At 47.0% G+C, this 16,533-nt stretch overlaps 1 long non-coding RNA gene across 4 annotated transcripts in view; it reads right to left on the bottom strand.

The window, feature by feature from the left end:
* The window catches only part of LOC132487767 (uncharacterized), a 348,757-nt gene extending 341,547 nt beyond the window's left edge, over positions 1–7,210 (bottom strand). For 3 of the 4 annotated variants that reach the window (XR_009531682.1, XR_009531687.1, XR_009531684.1), the window contains exon 1: positions 7,020–7,210. This is a non-coding gene — a long non-coding RNA (uncharacterized LOC132487767). Of the gene's footprint in view, positions 1–5,776; positions 5,874–7,019 lie in introns of all 4 variants that reach the window. The other variant, XR_009531683.1, reaches the window with a different exon arrangement.
* Positions 7,211–16,533: the final 9,323 nt, after the last annotated feature.

Below are 16,533 nucleotides of genomic sequence, written 5' to 3'. Positions count from 1 at the left end.
CTACCATAATATCCAGCAATTTCCCTCTTGGGTATATCAGAAGAAAACAAAAACACTATTTTAAAAAAAATAATAACTGCACACCAATGTTCATAACAGCGTTATTTGCCATAGCCAAGATATAGAGTCAAACTAAGTGTTCATCAATAGGTTAGGGGATAAAAAAATGATATTTATGATGACTTCAGCAAAAAATGAAATTTTGCTATTTGCAAGAACATGGATGGACTTGGAGGGTATTATGCTTAGTAAAATAAGCCACAGAGAAAACAAGCCTGGTAGGTTATCACTTACACGTGGCATCTAAAACATTGATTACAACAACAACAACAATGAAACAGACTCACAGATTAAAGAACAGACTAGTGGTTACCAGCAGGGAGAGACAGGGTGGAGGAGCAAAATAGTGGTAGGAGATTCTGAGGAAGAATCCACTATGTATAAAATCAATAATCTACATTGACGTTCTGTATAGCATGGGGAATAGAGCCACTCTTTTATAATAAGTATAAATGGAGAAGAACCTAAACATTTATGAGTCACCATGTTGTACCTCTGAAACTAATATAATAATGTAAATTAACTATAGATCAATAAAATATAAAGTAAGAAACAATAAAGGAGAGACAGATTATTAGATAGAAATCAATTAAATAAACACAAGTTTTGGAAATCAAGGAATTAAAAAACAACATGTAAGACAACATTGGCCTTTAAAGTGTACGATCTATTCATTTAAAAGAAATCATTTAAGTGGTGAAAAATGGTACCCATTCTCACAATTTTGTATATCTAGGATAAATTATTATCTACAAAAATATGTTACAAATATTCACTCAAAAAGAAAGAGAAAATTTGGATTAACCCATTTTAGTATACAAATTTAATATCAAAGTCTCTATGTAACATTGATGTGAATAAGTTCTGTTAGCCACTTCTAGTTTCTTTGTGATGTAAAATCTTTTAAAGCATAAAAATCAGCCTTTCTACATCATTCAATTAGACATACATAGAAGTTAAAAGAAATGAGAAGACAGAAATATCAACCAGGAAGGTGAATTTACTGAGAAACAGCCATTCGTTCTCCCTCCTCCTTTGCTTTTCCTCCTTTTCCAGGTCTCTTTTGGTTCCAATCAAGAGAAGTCTTGAGAATTCTGAGAATATTTCTTTGAGGGCTTCAAACCACCATACCTATGTCCTCTGCCACAACTACACACACGGGAACAAAAATAAACCTCTGCTATCTACTCATGTAGGAGAGATTCATGCAAAATAAACTCCTACATGGAGACCAACAGGTGAGTTTTCTACCTGTTCTTTATAATGTCCTTCCATTATAGTAAATCCCACACATTATGAGGCAGAAGGGGTTATGTGAGCTCTTCCTTGAAGTCAAAAACCTTGCATTCATTTCAAGTACCTGGTGATCATAGGGTACAGCCAGGGAAGGTGCCATCACCCTCGGGGGGAGGGGGGCGGTGAATGGGCTTCCGCAACCATGCACCTCCTGATGAACAGATTCTGAAGAAACAAAGGGCGGTCACACCGCAGCCAGCCTGTCAGACTGTCGGGCCACTGGGCAACCCCACCAGTCTGGAAGTGCCCCATAAGTTGCTCAAAGCAAAACTCTACACCCCCACCGTGAAGCCAGGCAATTTGGGCCAGAGAGTCAGAGGAGACCGGTAATCAACTCCTCCTCTCTGCTCACCTCCTTGGGGTTACAGCAACCCCATCTCCAAACCCAACTCTGATCCTGGAGTGCCAAGGTGGGAGCACAGGTGGGCTCTGCCGGTGCTTCAGCACCTTCTGGGAAGCCCCCTAGTTTGAATATGATTTGAGTTTGATCCTGAGAAACCATCAGAACTTCCCACCAGAGATAAATGAGGAGATTCTGGCCTTTATTAGTGCGCACAGTGAGCCCGGTTGTCTTGGCTGTACTTGCCAACCCTCCTATTTTACGCACCTATGTTTATCCACCTTCCTCCCTGTGAGTACCTTTGATTAACCCTGAGCTCAGACTCCTGACCTATTACAGTGACTTTTTCAGTCTTTCTTTAAAAATGTACAGGTAGGGTTTCTCTGGTGGCGCAGTGGTTGAGAGTCCGCCTGCAATGCAGGGGACACAGGTTCATGCCCCAGTACGGGAGGATCCCACATGCCGTGGAGCGGCTAGGCCCATGAGCCATGGCCGCTGAGCCTGTGCGTCCAGAGCCTGTGCTCCACGACGGGAGAAACCACAACAGTGAGCGGCCCGCGTACCGCAAAAAAAAAAAAAAAAAAAAAAGGACAGGTAATAAAATGAATTTAACCTAGAAGCAGCAGCTCAGTAAGGGAAATAAAATCATCAGAAGTTATCTAATCACAGCCACAGCCATCCAGGGCCCTGTCTTATCTGCTGGGGCATAAGAATGGGACCTTCCTAAACTTGAAGGGCATCCAATCAGATAAGTTGATTACGCTCACCTCTGGCTCTTGGAGGGACTGCTAGGCAGTCTACCCAGTGTATACTGACTGCAAAACACGGTCATGGTTTTGAAACACCTATGCTCCGGGAAAGATTTTTGCGGTGCATGGGGAAGGTTTCTTTTTGACATCAAGCAAAAAATAAGTCACCAAGCCCTTTGAGCACAGGGCTTCTTAAGAGGGAAGTAGAAGGAAGGAATGGGCAGAAAACATGATCTCCTCAGAAGTGCAGGGCGTTTTTCCAAAAGAGTAGGATTTAGTCTCAGTTTAAGGAGAACACCTTTAAATAGCTGGGACAGCTCCAAACTGCAGTTTAGGGAACGAGTGCTCCAAAAGAACAGTGCTTTACAAGTCCTGGCCAGGCAGCAAGAGGATGAAGAGTTGGTTTTGCATAGTTTTGAACGCAGGAGTAAAGAAACCGAGGCATCCCTGACTAAAAGGGCCTGAGATCCTATGGCATCAGTGGGTCAGTCAGTTGCAGGGGGCAGGGGGTGTGGGGGGCGATATTTCTATCTCAACGTCTCCCAGGGCAGCCACCCCTCCCAACCCCACCCCCCTATTCCCTTCACCCTTCCTCCCTCCACTGTTGGGTCCCCAGGGACAGCACTTCTTGAGCTGGAGCGCTCAAGCACCATCTCTGCAGTCTGGATTCTTCCTGGAGCCTGGCAAGTTCTGGGACAGGAAGCCAGGTCTGCAAGGCCGCTGGGGTGCAGTCAGCCCTGGAGGTCTGGAGGGGAAATGGAGCCCTGAAGCCCACCCATGTCCTTGAAGCCGAGGGAGGAACACATCCTTCTAACAGTACTTCTCAGGGGTCAGCATGCTCCCCACCCGACAGTGATCCATACTCACTTGAGGCAACAAGGACTGCCTCTAACTGTCCCCCTCGATTGCGCCTTAAGGGTCCTCGCACATGTGTGAGAGCGCAGGCCCTGGATCTCTTTAGTCAGCCTAGGCCAGTGCTGCCGGGGTCCCTCCAGTCCCATCCCCCAGCCCCTCCCTCTGGGACTGTATCTAATAGAAGAAAGAGCACAGAGGAATTGGCTAAATCAAGGGACCTGGGAGCCTGGGTATGAGTTTGAAGACCGAGAACCTAAGGCACAATTACATATTATCGGAGACTCTTGTGGGGTGTGTGGGGTGAGGTTAGGAGGCTGAGAGGCTGAGTCGACCTGGTGAGTCCAGCCCCAGGACACCACACAGCCCCGTCCCCCCTTCCCTGACATCAGACAAGGGGTGCCGCAACTCCAGCCGGGACTCTGCACTTCCCCCTCCCTGATTCTCCTCCAGAAGAGCAGGTGGTCCCGCTCTGAGGGCAGCGGCAAGACAACGGACCAAGTCCCCCCGCACTAAGGCACTACTGGAAGCTCTTCCTGCACAGCAGTGCTGGCTTGGAGCAAACCCGAGCAGCGCCAAAGTTGGTCTCGTCCTGCAGCGGAGGGACGCAGGGTTTAAGCCAGCTGCCCTGGCTTTAAAGCAATCAGCCCCCGCTTTAGATCAGGTGACCCGACTTTACATCACTGTGTGCCCCTCAAGCCTGCAACTTCAAAAGTTGGGAACTTCACTTTGATCCCAGCACCTCACATAGCTGAATGCACACTAGTCACCCCCAAGCCTGGCTTAGAGGCAGGATATAAGGTAAGGGGATGGGCGTGCACTCATGGTGATGAGGGTGTACTTCATGTACCAGAAGGGTCTAGGCACTCTGGGGTACAGCTAGGAGTGCACGATACAGCAGCTCCCTGGCAAAGCTGGTGAGGCCCAGGGAGAGCAGACACACCCATGCGTGCAGAGGTTCCAGGACGGGAGCTGGAGCACAGCCAGCCAGGAGGGTGTGAAAGTGGAGGATCTGAGCCTTTTGTGAAAGGCAGACACAGAGGATGGATGAGAAACAAAGACCAGATGAAATATGGATTTGAAAAACACACCCTGCTCTTGAAATTGGGGTTGGGGGGCACCCCAGACTTGAGACTTCTTACTCCCCAGTACCTAGTGCTTTGGCCTTTGCCCAATTACTTATAAAATTTACTGATAATATCTAACCCATAGAATACTGCATTTGTAGTGGTATTGCATGTTAATGTTTCTATAGTGGAAAAATCTGTTCTACAAGAAACATGTACACTATCTGAAATCAACTAAAACCCCTCTTTATAAAGTACTATATTGGACTTCCCTGGTGGCGCAGTGGTTAAGAATATGCCTGCCAACGCAGGGGACATGGGTTCGAGCACTGGTCAGGGAAGATCTCACATGCTGCGGAGCAGTTATGCCCATGCGCCACAACTAGTGAACCTGCAGGCCACAACTACTGAAGCCCGTGGGCCTAGAGCCGGTGTTCCACAACAAGCGCAGCAAGAGAAGCCACTGCAATGAGAAGCCCGCGGACCACAACAAAGAGTAGCCCCCGCTCGCCGCAACTGGAGAAAGCCCGCGCACAGCAACAAAGACCCAACACAGCCAAAAATTAATTAATTAATTAATTATTTTTAAAAAGTACTATATCCTTCTGTACAACTTCTCTGGGAAGCACAGAGATGGCGTGGGAGAGTGAGAAAGACCAATATTTAGTGCACATCTCTCATGCAGGTGCTCTGCTGGCTCAGATACATTTATCCCCACTTTACAAAGGAGGAAATAAGCTCAGAGAGGTTTAGTAATTTTCCCAAAGCCAAACAGCTATTGAGTGGCAGAACCAAGATCTGAACCAAGTCTGTTACCTCCAAAGCCTAAGTCCTCATCACAACAAAACTCAATTAATATTTACATTTATCGAATTACATTGCAGCCTGGGGAGTTCTTGGCACAATCCTGAATAAGAGTGAGAAAGAAAAAAATAGCATTGTTCCTACAGTCAACCAAAATTTTTGGAGCAGCGGCTAGATGCCTGGTCCTTTTTGGGGTTCAGCAGTGATCACGACAGGAAAAGTCGTGCTTTCATGAACCATGTAGTGGGGAGGAGAGACGGGTGCAACTTGGGTGAGGGATTTCACCTTGCTGGGCCTCTGTTTTCTCATCTGGAAAATGGGATGGGTGTTCCTCATTTTCTGGGATTGTCCGGCTGGACATTCTCTGATTCCATAAGAAGCATTTGTTTTCCTGTTTCTTTAAAATTCATTCAAGCCATGAGCCGTGATGCATGTTGTTAGCTGCTCCCCAAATCACTCTTCCCCACCCTTTTCCTGTGATCAGGTCTTTCCCGAAACATGACTCACAATCAGTCAAGTCACAGAACCTAAGGGGCACCCAGCAGAAAAATTCCAACCCTTGCTTCTCAGGAGCTCTGTGGTCTACCTGCCAGGTAAACTTAACTCACCTGGGACAAGGTGGCCATCCCTGGTTTCACATCAACATGATCTCAGGCACAAACCTCCTTTTTTTCCATTTGGTCTTTAAGTTACTTGTTGAAACAACTGTACAAATATGACAAAGGTATAAATCAGGCATCTTCTGCCCCCAGCGCCTACTAATACATGATGTTCTGCCACTTTAAGGATAAAGATAGAACATTTCAACATTCTGCTGCCCTCATCATTTGTCATTTTTGTTGATATTTCTATTGAATACATCTTTCAATATTTTAACAATGGAACATTTATTTAGGTTGCTCCAGACCCAGCCTTTAGTGGTAAGGGATTTGTTGTCATATTTCTATTATGTTTCCTTTAAAAACCATTATCCTATTTAAATGGATTAAGTCAATTCTATAGGCATGTATCTTATGATATTCATGAAATGAATCCATAGAGGGCAGTAGTACAATTGATCGCACTTGAGAACCTCTAGTAGCACAGTTAAGTGTACATATTATCTACATGTAAACCAAAGTACATGCCGAGTGAGATTCTCCTACCCTTTTCACTCTGTGCCCCTCAAGCCTGTGAGAAATGGAATATTTCTTGCCATCTCAGTAAACAAAGGATATCACAGTCATCAGCCCTTGCAGCCCTCCAGTGTGAGCCGCGAGCCCTGAGGATCTCAGGATATGCAAATACAGAATGCAGGCCCCAGAGCGCTGAGGTGCATATGAAAGGAAGGAATTCAGGGAGCCCAGCCTCTGGCATCTCCTCAAACAAAGAAAAGCGCTGCATTCCTCACGTTGGGAAAGCCGGTTTTCCTTAGTTAACAATCACCTGCTGATGGTCCCCATTACCTGCGCCAGTGCCCTGCCCTATCCCCTGCCCCGGTCCTTTAGCTCAGGGAGGAAGGAGGGCAGAGGGACTCCGCTGAATAAGGGGCCTGCGAGCCTCGGGAGGAGTTTTTAGCCGCCTTCCCCGCAGTCAGGGGGAGGCGCGCTGACGCTGCAGCCGGGCCCTGCGCCTCCCTTGCCCCGTTTCCCCTCAGGACACTCAGGCCGACCCCCTCCCCACGCCCCCCAGGCCCCGCGAGCCAGGCCGAGGGCAGGGGCGAGAGGAGGGACCGAAGTTCCCGGGACCAGACGCTGGGGGCCGCCCTTTCTGCACAGCAGCGGCGGGGGGCAGCGAACCCCTGCCCCTCAGAAGCTGGTCTTGCCCTGCCGCCAGGGCACCGTACCAGGCGGAGGGTCGGCGCCCACTTACCCGGCCCGCCGTCCGCACGACTGTCGCGGCTTCGGCCTCCGGGGCCCCTCCAGAGCCGGCAGCGTCAGTGAGGCCGCCCTCGCCGCGGGCTCCGGGGCAGTTCCGTGAAGGCGGAGGGAAGAGACCCCGAGCCGGGAGCTCCAGCTCTGCGGAAACGCGGGCTCCGTTCTGGGCGCAGTGGGTGGGACCGCTCTGCCCCGAGGCCTTCTGGGAGGGACGGAGGCGCCGGGGGAGGGAGCCGCCAGGAGCGCAGGGCCCCGTCGGGGGTCCTGGAGGGGCGGCCCGGCCTGAGGGCCCCGCCCACTGTGACCGCAGCCCAGGCATTTTTCCTGGAGTCCTACACTACAAAGTTAGAAAGATACACGGTCTATAGTAAATATTCACAAATGATTGTTGCTGCTGTGCTTACTATCCTATTAAAGGTGTAAAATCCATAAAACACTTTAAGCTCAAAATTAAATATGAATTTTTACCTTTCTAATTATGTCTCTGCTATTCACAATTGTCGTTAATGAATCAGAGACTGTGGCATCACTAGTTAAAAGTGAGCTTGTTAAAAAAATAGAACTCAGGCCCACCGGACCTACTGAATCACAATCTGAACTTTTACAATCTCCCCAGTGTACTTGTGTACCCATGAATAGTTGAAAGGTACATTTCTACCTCGACACGTCTTTTCTGTCTGAGAAATACACACATTTTATCCAATTTGATATAAATAAAACACTCAAAAATGCATATGCCTCTGTTGAAACCATCATTTTATCATTTCTTTTCCAGATAAGTATAGTCTCTATACTGGTTTTGTGGATCACATGCCACACTCTTTTCTTGTAGTTAGAAATAAGATAGAGAAACTTACTTTGTAAAAAAAAAATATATATATATATATATATACATTAGTGGGTAATTGAAGACACTCTTCTAAATTAAAACCAGTTCTCTTAACTTGCTCTTTTCTTCTTGGGTCACATTATGAACTCTTCCCGTGGCCACACGGTATGTGTACTTTTAATTTCAGGGACTGCTGACATTCCAGGATATGGCCATAGTTTTCTCTCAAGAGGACAGGCAATGCCTGGACCAAGATCAGTGGGAACTGTCCAGGTATGTGATGTTAGACAAGTATAGGAACCTGCTCTCCTCGGGTGAGGATACCTTCCTTCCAGAATTCCTTATCCAACCACAGGGTTTAGAGTCCTTCATTTGTACAATGTCTCCTGGAATCTTCTGCTTCCTACAATAGGGTTCCAGATTGCAACGTTTCAGGAAAGATTGGGAGTTTGTGGGTATAATTTATCTTATTCTTTTAACATTGCAGCCTCCCTCAGCCGCATAGCACAGGGAGACCAGCTCAGTGCTTTGTGACCACCTAGAGGGGTGGGATAGGGAGGGTGGGAGGGAGGGAGATGCAAGAGGGAAGAAATATGGGAACATATGCTTATGTATAACTGACTCACTTTGTTATAAAGCAGAAAATAACACATCATTGTAAAGGAATTATACTCCAATAAAGATGTTAAAAATAATAAAAATAATAAAATAAAATTGCAGCCTCCCTTTTAATATACTTTGTAACTGCTTGGGCTGTGTCTATATGAACTGTGTACTATATGCTTCTGTCACAGTCCTTACAATATTTTATTGTCTTATTTTCTGTAACAATTCTCCATGGATTCTTTGGGCTTAAGGTATACTAAAAGGGAGACTGCGATTCTGGGACTTCCCTGGTGATGAAGTGGTTAAGAATTCGCCTGCCAATGCAGGGGACACGGGTTCGATCCCTGGTCTGGGAAGATCCCAGTTGCCACAGAGCAACTAAGCCAGTGGGCTACAACTTCTGAGCCTGTGTGCCACAACTACTGAAGCTGGTGCGCCTTGGGCCCGTGTGTCATTTATTTTTTGGAGAAGCAACCACCTCTGAGTGATCAAAATTTAGACCAACTAGTCAAAATGCTTTATCACCTGTTCTAAAACACTGATCAACAGAACAAGTTTTACTAGGGGTAACAGTGTAATTGTATTCTGGAGTTCATAGCGGCAATATGGTTTATGACCTTGATGCTGGATCACGACATTTCAATGGTATAACTGCTTTTAATTGTTCAACGATTAAAGTCTCACGTGGTCTGAGTTCAGACTGGAGTCATCCTGGTTGCTTTCTGTCTATTGCAGATTTCTGCCAGTAGGAAAGGACAAGAGCATTACGGCTTACTTTACAAAATGTCTGGAAACTAAATGATGATATACTCTACATTCAATTAATTTATACATACCCTACTGTAGAACCATGTTTGTTAAGGTGGCAGAGCCCGGTAATTATGTAAAACTGAAACCTTTATCTGCACTGGTTCAAGTCCTCTTCCTAAGAATATGTTTATAATCAACATTCTTTCACAAATGACCCAATTTAATTCACCATAGCATTCCTCATATTAATTAAATGGAAAATCCTAGGCTATATACAAATCCAGAAAGGGCCAACAATCCTCAGCCCCCATGGATGATTACAAACCATTGCTGAGGCATACAAATTACTTATTAAAGAACCACTATGTCCATCAACATCATCAATTTATATATTATTGCCCCAATGCTAACCTTAACCCTGGCTCTCAAAACATGAATTCCTCTTCCCATATCTTACCCACTAATTAATATAAATGTTGGCATATTATTTATATTAGCCATATCACCTCTAGCCATTTATTCCATTCTCAGATCTGGATGAGCTTCACATTGAAAATACTCACTCACTGGAGCCCTAGGGACAGTAGCACACACAACCTCCTATGAAGTAATGTAGCAGTTATTCTACTCTCAGTCTTACTGATAAATGGATCATTTACACTTTCAACAGTAATTATTACATGAGAAGGCCTATGACTAGTTTCCTCCTGACCCCTACCCAGAATTTGATTATCTCCGCGGTAGCAGAAATCCAATGAAGCCCCACTTGAGTTAACAGAAGTAGAATCAAAACCTGTATATGTCTTCAATGTAGAAAATGTAACAGGCCCATTCACCCCGTCCTTCCTAGAGAATATGTCAATTTCCTTATAATAAACGTTTCCACAACAATCTATTTTTAGGAGCATTCAACAATCCCTAGGTGCCAGAATTATAGATTCTTTCATCTTGTGAATATAGTTTTTTTTTAAAAAAATGATTTTTTTATAGTTTTACTGCCTTTAAACAAAATGTACTCCATTGCTGTGGAGTATTCCTTCATAGGAGCGTGCATGGTTCATTTCTGCATCTGCTTGTGATGGTCTTCAGGTTCTTTCAGGTTTGGCTCCTGTGGCTGCAGAGTCCATGTCTGTGTGTCCTGGTGCAGGGCTGGGGGGGGTTGTGTTCAGCTGGGAGGAACACTGTGGGTCTGTGTGCACGGACTTCGCTCTCTGAGGCCCGATTGTTTCAGAAGTGGTTGCACCCCCCGCTGCGCACCAGGCTTTCCATTGCTCCACATCCTGCTGATATTTGATACTGTGTCTTCATGTCTGCCATTCTGGTAGGTGTGTGCACAGTCGTTTTCTTACGGTTTTAATCCCTCGGTTGTTAGTGAAGTTGTGCATCTTGTGTTATTCACGGACTACTTCCTGTTGTTTTTTTTTTAAAGTTTTAAAAATTGTGGTCCAATACACAAAACATAAACTTTACTATCTTAACCATTTTTAAGTGCACATTTCAGGGTCCAGAAGTAATTCGCACTGTTGTGCAAACTTGACCGCCATCGCCCTCCAGAATTTTTTCATCCTGCAAAATTGAAACAGTCCCCATTAAACTCTCAGTCGCCATTGTCCCTCCCTCAGCCCCTGGCACTCACCATCCTACTTTCTGTCTCTATGTTTCCGACTGCTCTAGGGGCCTTGTATGAGTGGATCAAGCACTGTTTGTTTGTTTGTGTCTAGCTTACATCACTGAGCATTAATGCCCTCAAGGTTCATCCCTGCTGCAGCCTGTGTCAGAATTGCCTTCCCTTTTAGGCTGAATAACATTCCCTTGTATTGATGGACCATGTTTTTCTTCTCCATTCATCCATTAGTGGACACATGTACTATCTACATTCATTTCTCCTGTCATATTTGTGGAATAACGTCAGAAAGTCCTATGAATCAAAAGTCATTTGCCATTAACTTTTTCCTTAAACTTTTTATTGTGAAAAACATCAAAGCTAAGAAAAGGGAAAAATACATGTCAGCTTCACTTGTGTTCAGGACTTAATGCTTTACGGACTCACTTTATGGATTCACTTTATTCCCTGTGTGTGTGCTATGTACATGGGTGTGCATGTGCCTGTTTGCATACCTATGCTGTGCATGTGCATAGGTATGTGCACTTGCACATGTTCGTTAGTGTGCACTTGCTCACGTTAGTGTGTGCATGGGCATATGCGTGCATGTGTGTTCATATGCTAGTGTGTGAATATATTTGTGCTGTGCACCTACATATGTTTGTGTGTGTGCTATGCCCGCCTGTGTGCACAACTGTGTGTTTGCTGGAACCACTTGCAGATATATCCACACGCAGCTGCTCTAACAATCCTGTGTAGCCACATAAAGGTCACAGATCTCAGGGATTTAAATGGATGGAGCAGGATGTCCTGACACAGAGTCTGTCTTCCAATGACTGTCACGGTCTCAGTAACATCCTTCACACCTTCCTTAAGCCCCATTCAGGGTCCAGTTTAGACACCCATTACATTCAGTCACCTGCCCCAGGTCCCCTAAAGCTACAATGTCACAGTTGGAGAGGCCGGCCAAGGCTGGGGATGCCCCTCCTGTTGGCCTGGCCTCCAGGCCCTGCACTTGGCTCCTGTGTTCCCATCTCTCAGCCAGGCCCCGACTTGGATGGGGCCGCCACCTCTTTCCTCACAGTGTCCCATCACCCAGTCAAAGGGGTTTATTCTCCCAAAGTCAGCATCAGGAGTGGGGGCGTGACAGTCCCCACTGGGTCTCCTTCATGTGAGACCTTGTCCTTTTGAAAGAGCAGGCGCCCTGCCCTCGGGGGTGGGGGCTGGGGGGTGACATGCGGCCCACGGTGGGCAGGCGGGTCACCAGGTGGGGCGAGCCAGTGTGCAAGGAGCTCCGCGGTGGGTTCTCCTCTCCAACAGCTTCTGTGCCCCTACCTCTCCCCGTGACTCCCCTCGAAGACAGCGCGGTGCCCGGGACGGGAGCCATGGGAGCCGTCAGCCACCGCCCCCTCTACACACACCCACATGCACATGCACACACACATGCACACGCACATGCACATGCACACGCTGCAGGGAAGCAGGACCTGAGTGCAGGGCTCTCAGTGGCCCTGAGCGCCCCGCCCGGAATCGGCCAGTGGAATGGACAGACCGGATCTCCCGGCCCGGACCATGCAGGACTGTCCTGCCTGGGTTCCAGTGCGGCCGCCTCCTTCTGGAAGCTTGGGAGGCTGGAATCAGGCCACTTCTTGTCTGTCCTGGCAGCAGACAGGGCTGCACTCTCAGAAGTTCATGGCTCACCCATGGATCCTGACCATCAGGTGGCCAGAGAAACTGGTAACATTTCTGTTTTGCCTGTTGAAATGTTTAATGACAAAGATTTTGTTCAGTTTCCTGATGTGGGTGTCCAAAGATGAGAGACCCATGTGTGTGATCTGTACCTCCTATGAGATCAGCCCTAAGCTAGTTTAAACATGGTCAAGTTCTGTCTACGTGGTAGATTTAGACCTCTGCATGTCCTTTCTACTGATTATGTTCAGAGCTGACCATGTGTTGTCTATAAGAAGAAGATTTAGGCCTGACCATGTTCTGTGTACACTAGGACTATGGGAACCTGGGTAGAAACCCGGCCTGGCCTCAGGACTGGGAAGCTCCGTGCCTGCATCTGAAGGTGAGTGCTTAAATGTCTGGGGTCTGGAACTGAGGTGGGCTTCTCTAAGTAACAGCCTCTCTTCTGATTGTGGTTACTTGGTCCTCCCAAGGGTCAGTGCTCTGGTCGGGGCCTTAGTCTTAATCCCTGTAAGGTTCACCTTCCCTGGGGCTCGTGGAGAATCCACAGGAGGGCTACCTGGCAATAATTCCAATTCACCAGCACGTGCATGGTGCGTAGGGAGGCAGGTTTAGCTGGTGAATTGATTGCAGGGCACGCAGATCGGGCAAAAGCCCGATGGGTAACAGCTGAGGCTGCTGCTGAGCTCTCCTTCCATTCTACCGTCCCTACTCAGAAGCGTCCAGAGCTGCCCCTCTGCTTTCAGCCCTGCTGTCCTGTGAGTTATCTCAACAAGCATGTGAGACAAGAAAGGACTGAGCCCTCCAGAACCAAGTAGTGTGTTCAACTTTAGCATGAAAGCTTTAAAAACAGGTAAAATCAACAGAATCAAACTGAAAAAGGAGGACTTCTCTGGTACAAGTGTGGGGAGAGGAGACCCACCTGCCACATTTTCCCATCCCAGGAGGCCCCAGGAACACAGCTTGTTTCCACATGAGGGGATCCACCAGCAGAGCCATGGTGTCCTGACCAAGGGGACATGTCACCCCAGGTGCAGGGTCTGGGGAGGTGAGGTCACCCTGGAGACTGTGCACGTGTGACCCCAGTTGGGGGAGTCTGGGGAGGGCGGTTCACCCTGGGACTGTGGACATGTGACTCAGGTGGAGAGGTCTGGGTAGGAGGGGTCACCTGTTGAGAGAGAACGTGTGACTTTGGGTGCAGGGTCTAGGGAGGTGGGGTCACCGTGGTGAGTGTGGATGTGCGACCCCAGGTAAAGGGTGTGGGGACTGTGTGGCTCTCACCACATCTGCATGGGTCAGGATCACATGTACGGGGAGAGCCCATATGTGCTCTTTGCCTGCAGTGTGTCTTTTCCCCTTTGAGATTTCCAACCTCTGCATTAAGGGTGTTGACCTGATTAACCTGTGGTACCTTTTCTTCTCTTAGTCTTCTCACATTCATGTGAGGTCAGGCATGTTTGAGTGGGTTGCTGCTCTGTGTTCTGGTGAGTGACAATGCTTGGTGGTATCGTATTAATAACATATCATATCATATGTCTAATCTATGGGGGTCACCACTGCCTGGGTCCCCCTGGACAGAGGTCAGGTGAGCACAGACTAGCCCCCCCTAAGAATGGTCTGCCATGTGCCATGTGAGGGTACCGTGATGGCCCCTAAGGTAGTGGACTGTGTCTGGGCCTCCGACATCTGTGATGAAGGGGAGTCGAAATGGAATCACAGTGAACAAGACATTATTTTAAGAATTTATTTTAAGTGAAGTAAAACACACGTCACATACCCTTTACCATCTTCACCATTTTAAGTGCACGTTTCTGAGGCATCAGATCTATTCACTTTCTCGTGGAGCCATCACCACCATCCCTAGAACTTTTCATCTTGCAAAACCAAAATTCCACAACCACGAACGTCTCACTCCTCATTCCCTCCCACTGCCCCTGGCACCGATATCCAATTCAGTCCTGAGTTGTGGACTCCAGGGCACCCACTGGAGTGGAATCCTGCCGTGTTTGCTGAGGGGTCACTTTGGAATAGCTGACTTTCAGTCTGAAGCTCTGCCTGTTTGCATCTGAAGAATCTGCATTTAAGGAGAGGGTGTATGAGGAAGGGGCTGTATGAGGGACAAAGGTGTCTGGGGTGCAGATGAGCCAGGACCTGACCAGCTGCCTGTTGGGTCCTCTGGTTCCGTCTCTTGGTCTGTGCCTCATCTGCATCATCACTGTTCCCGCTGGCACCCCTGGGGTGTTGTCTGAGTGAGATTCCCCTGGTGCCCCTGCTCTCCTGCCCTCCTCCTGCTGGTTGGGGAGGAAACTGCTTGCTGTGGGGTCTCTACTCCTGAGGCAGGAAGGACCCTGCAGCGTGGACCTGCAGAGTGTGGGTGTGGCCCCAAGAGCAGGGGACCCACATAGGACACAGCATTGGGGCGTGACAAGTGCTGGGGCTGCCTCATCACCGACAGGGAATGTTGCCAAGAAGCTGCTCGGGAGGGCGTGGTGGGTGGCCTGGGACCCCAGAGGCCCCATTCCTATCCTGGATCTTGGAGGGTGCATCCCCATGGGCTCCAGATTCACCCCATATCTCAGCCATATCCCTCTGTCCTGTCTTTGACCTCAGGAAAACGACCTCTACTGATCATTGTCCACAACATAGGCCTGGTCCTGTCGGTATTAGGATTCTTTAATTTAGGCGTCCTGGGAGAGCAGCTCTTTTTAGGCCTGAGAAGGAACAGCTCAGGAGTGTACAACAATTTCAGATGAAACTAACCTTCAATGACTATCTCTATAGTGCTAGGTTGTTGACGTCTATTAATCACTATTCTCCTGGTTTTAGCTCTGATGTGGGGATTACAGAGCAGTCAACATTTAAATCTTCTTAATCTGTGTATTTGTAGCATCAGTATCATTACTGACCCATAGTTTTTATGCTTTGGGAAGAGTTATTGATTTCATGTATCATGTAAAGGATTCACAATGATGATAGAGCAGCTAAGATTACAATAATGGCTGGTAAAATGTTCAGATTTTCTCTACCTGTGCATCTATTGTACCTATATGAGTTAGTTTAATTGTCAATATTAGTGAAATAATATAGAGGACTAGAGAACTTCTTTTAAAAATCACTATTAATGTGTGTGATGAAAATGTAAAGGTTCTTCCATAATTGGTGATGTTGTATCTTGAGAGCTTAGATGAAATTGATATGCCTTCGTGATATACACTATTTTAGTCTATGATTTCACTTTGAAAATTTTACATCACTTTTTACTTTTATCTCATTTATTGAGAAAGACATAATTGTTATGCTGTTGGCTTCAAACTGCTTGAAAAGGACTTGAGTCCTACCTTATTTTACATTTACATAGGTAGGACTTCAAATACAGGATATGGTGGAGGGCATCCGTGCAACCATTCTAGGTTAGGAGCAGCAGTTTCCACTGCTGAGACTTCTCCTTTGGACACAAATGGTTTTCACAGTATGAAGATTATTAACATTACTTCTGCTACTGAGATGAATGAGCCTAAAGACAAAATATTTCATGTTGTGTGTGCCTCAGAGGAATGTAGTAACCTCCCTGAGAGGCCAAGAAAGTGCTGCAGGAAGTCATATTTACTACTACAAATATACCTGTGAAGTGAGTTTTGCTACTGCTGAGTTAACTGTGTAACCTGAGAATAGTGGGAATCAGTGTAGGAAGCCTCCTATAATAGTGAAGACTGCTCCCATGGACACTACGTCATGGAAGTGTGCTACTACATAGTATGTATCCTGGAGGACAGTGTCTGGGGATGAGTTGGCTAAGATGATTCCCGTCAAACCACCTACTGTAAAAAGGAAAATAAAGCCTAAAACTCATAATAGAGTGGGATCTCATATAATATTACCTCCGTGAAGAGTTGCTAATCAGGGACTTTGCTGGTGATGCAGTGGTAAAGAATTGGCCTGCCAATATAGGTGAAACGGGTTTGATCCCCGGTCCAGGAAGATTCCACATGCCGTGGAGCAAAAAGCCCGTGCGCCACAACTACTGAGCCTGCC

The sequence above is a fragment of the Mesoplodon densirostris genome, chromosome 4 (genome assembly GCF_025265405.1).
Source record: "Mesoplodon densirostris isolate mMesDen1 chromosome 4, mMesDen1 primary haplotype, whole genome shotgun sequence".
Classification (NCBI taxonomy): domain Eukaryota; kingdom Metazoa; phylum Chordata; class Mammalia; order Artiodactyla; family Ziphiidae; genus Mesoplodon; species Mesoplodon densirostris.
This window is presented reverse-complemented; position numbering and strand designations above follow the sequence as displayed.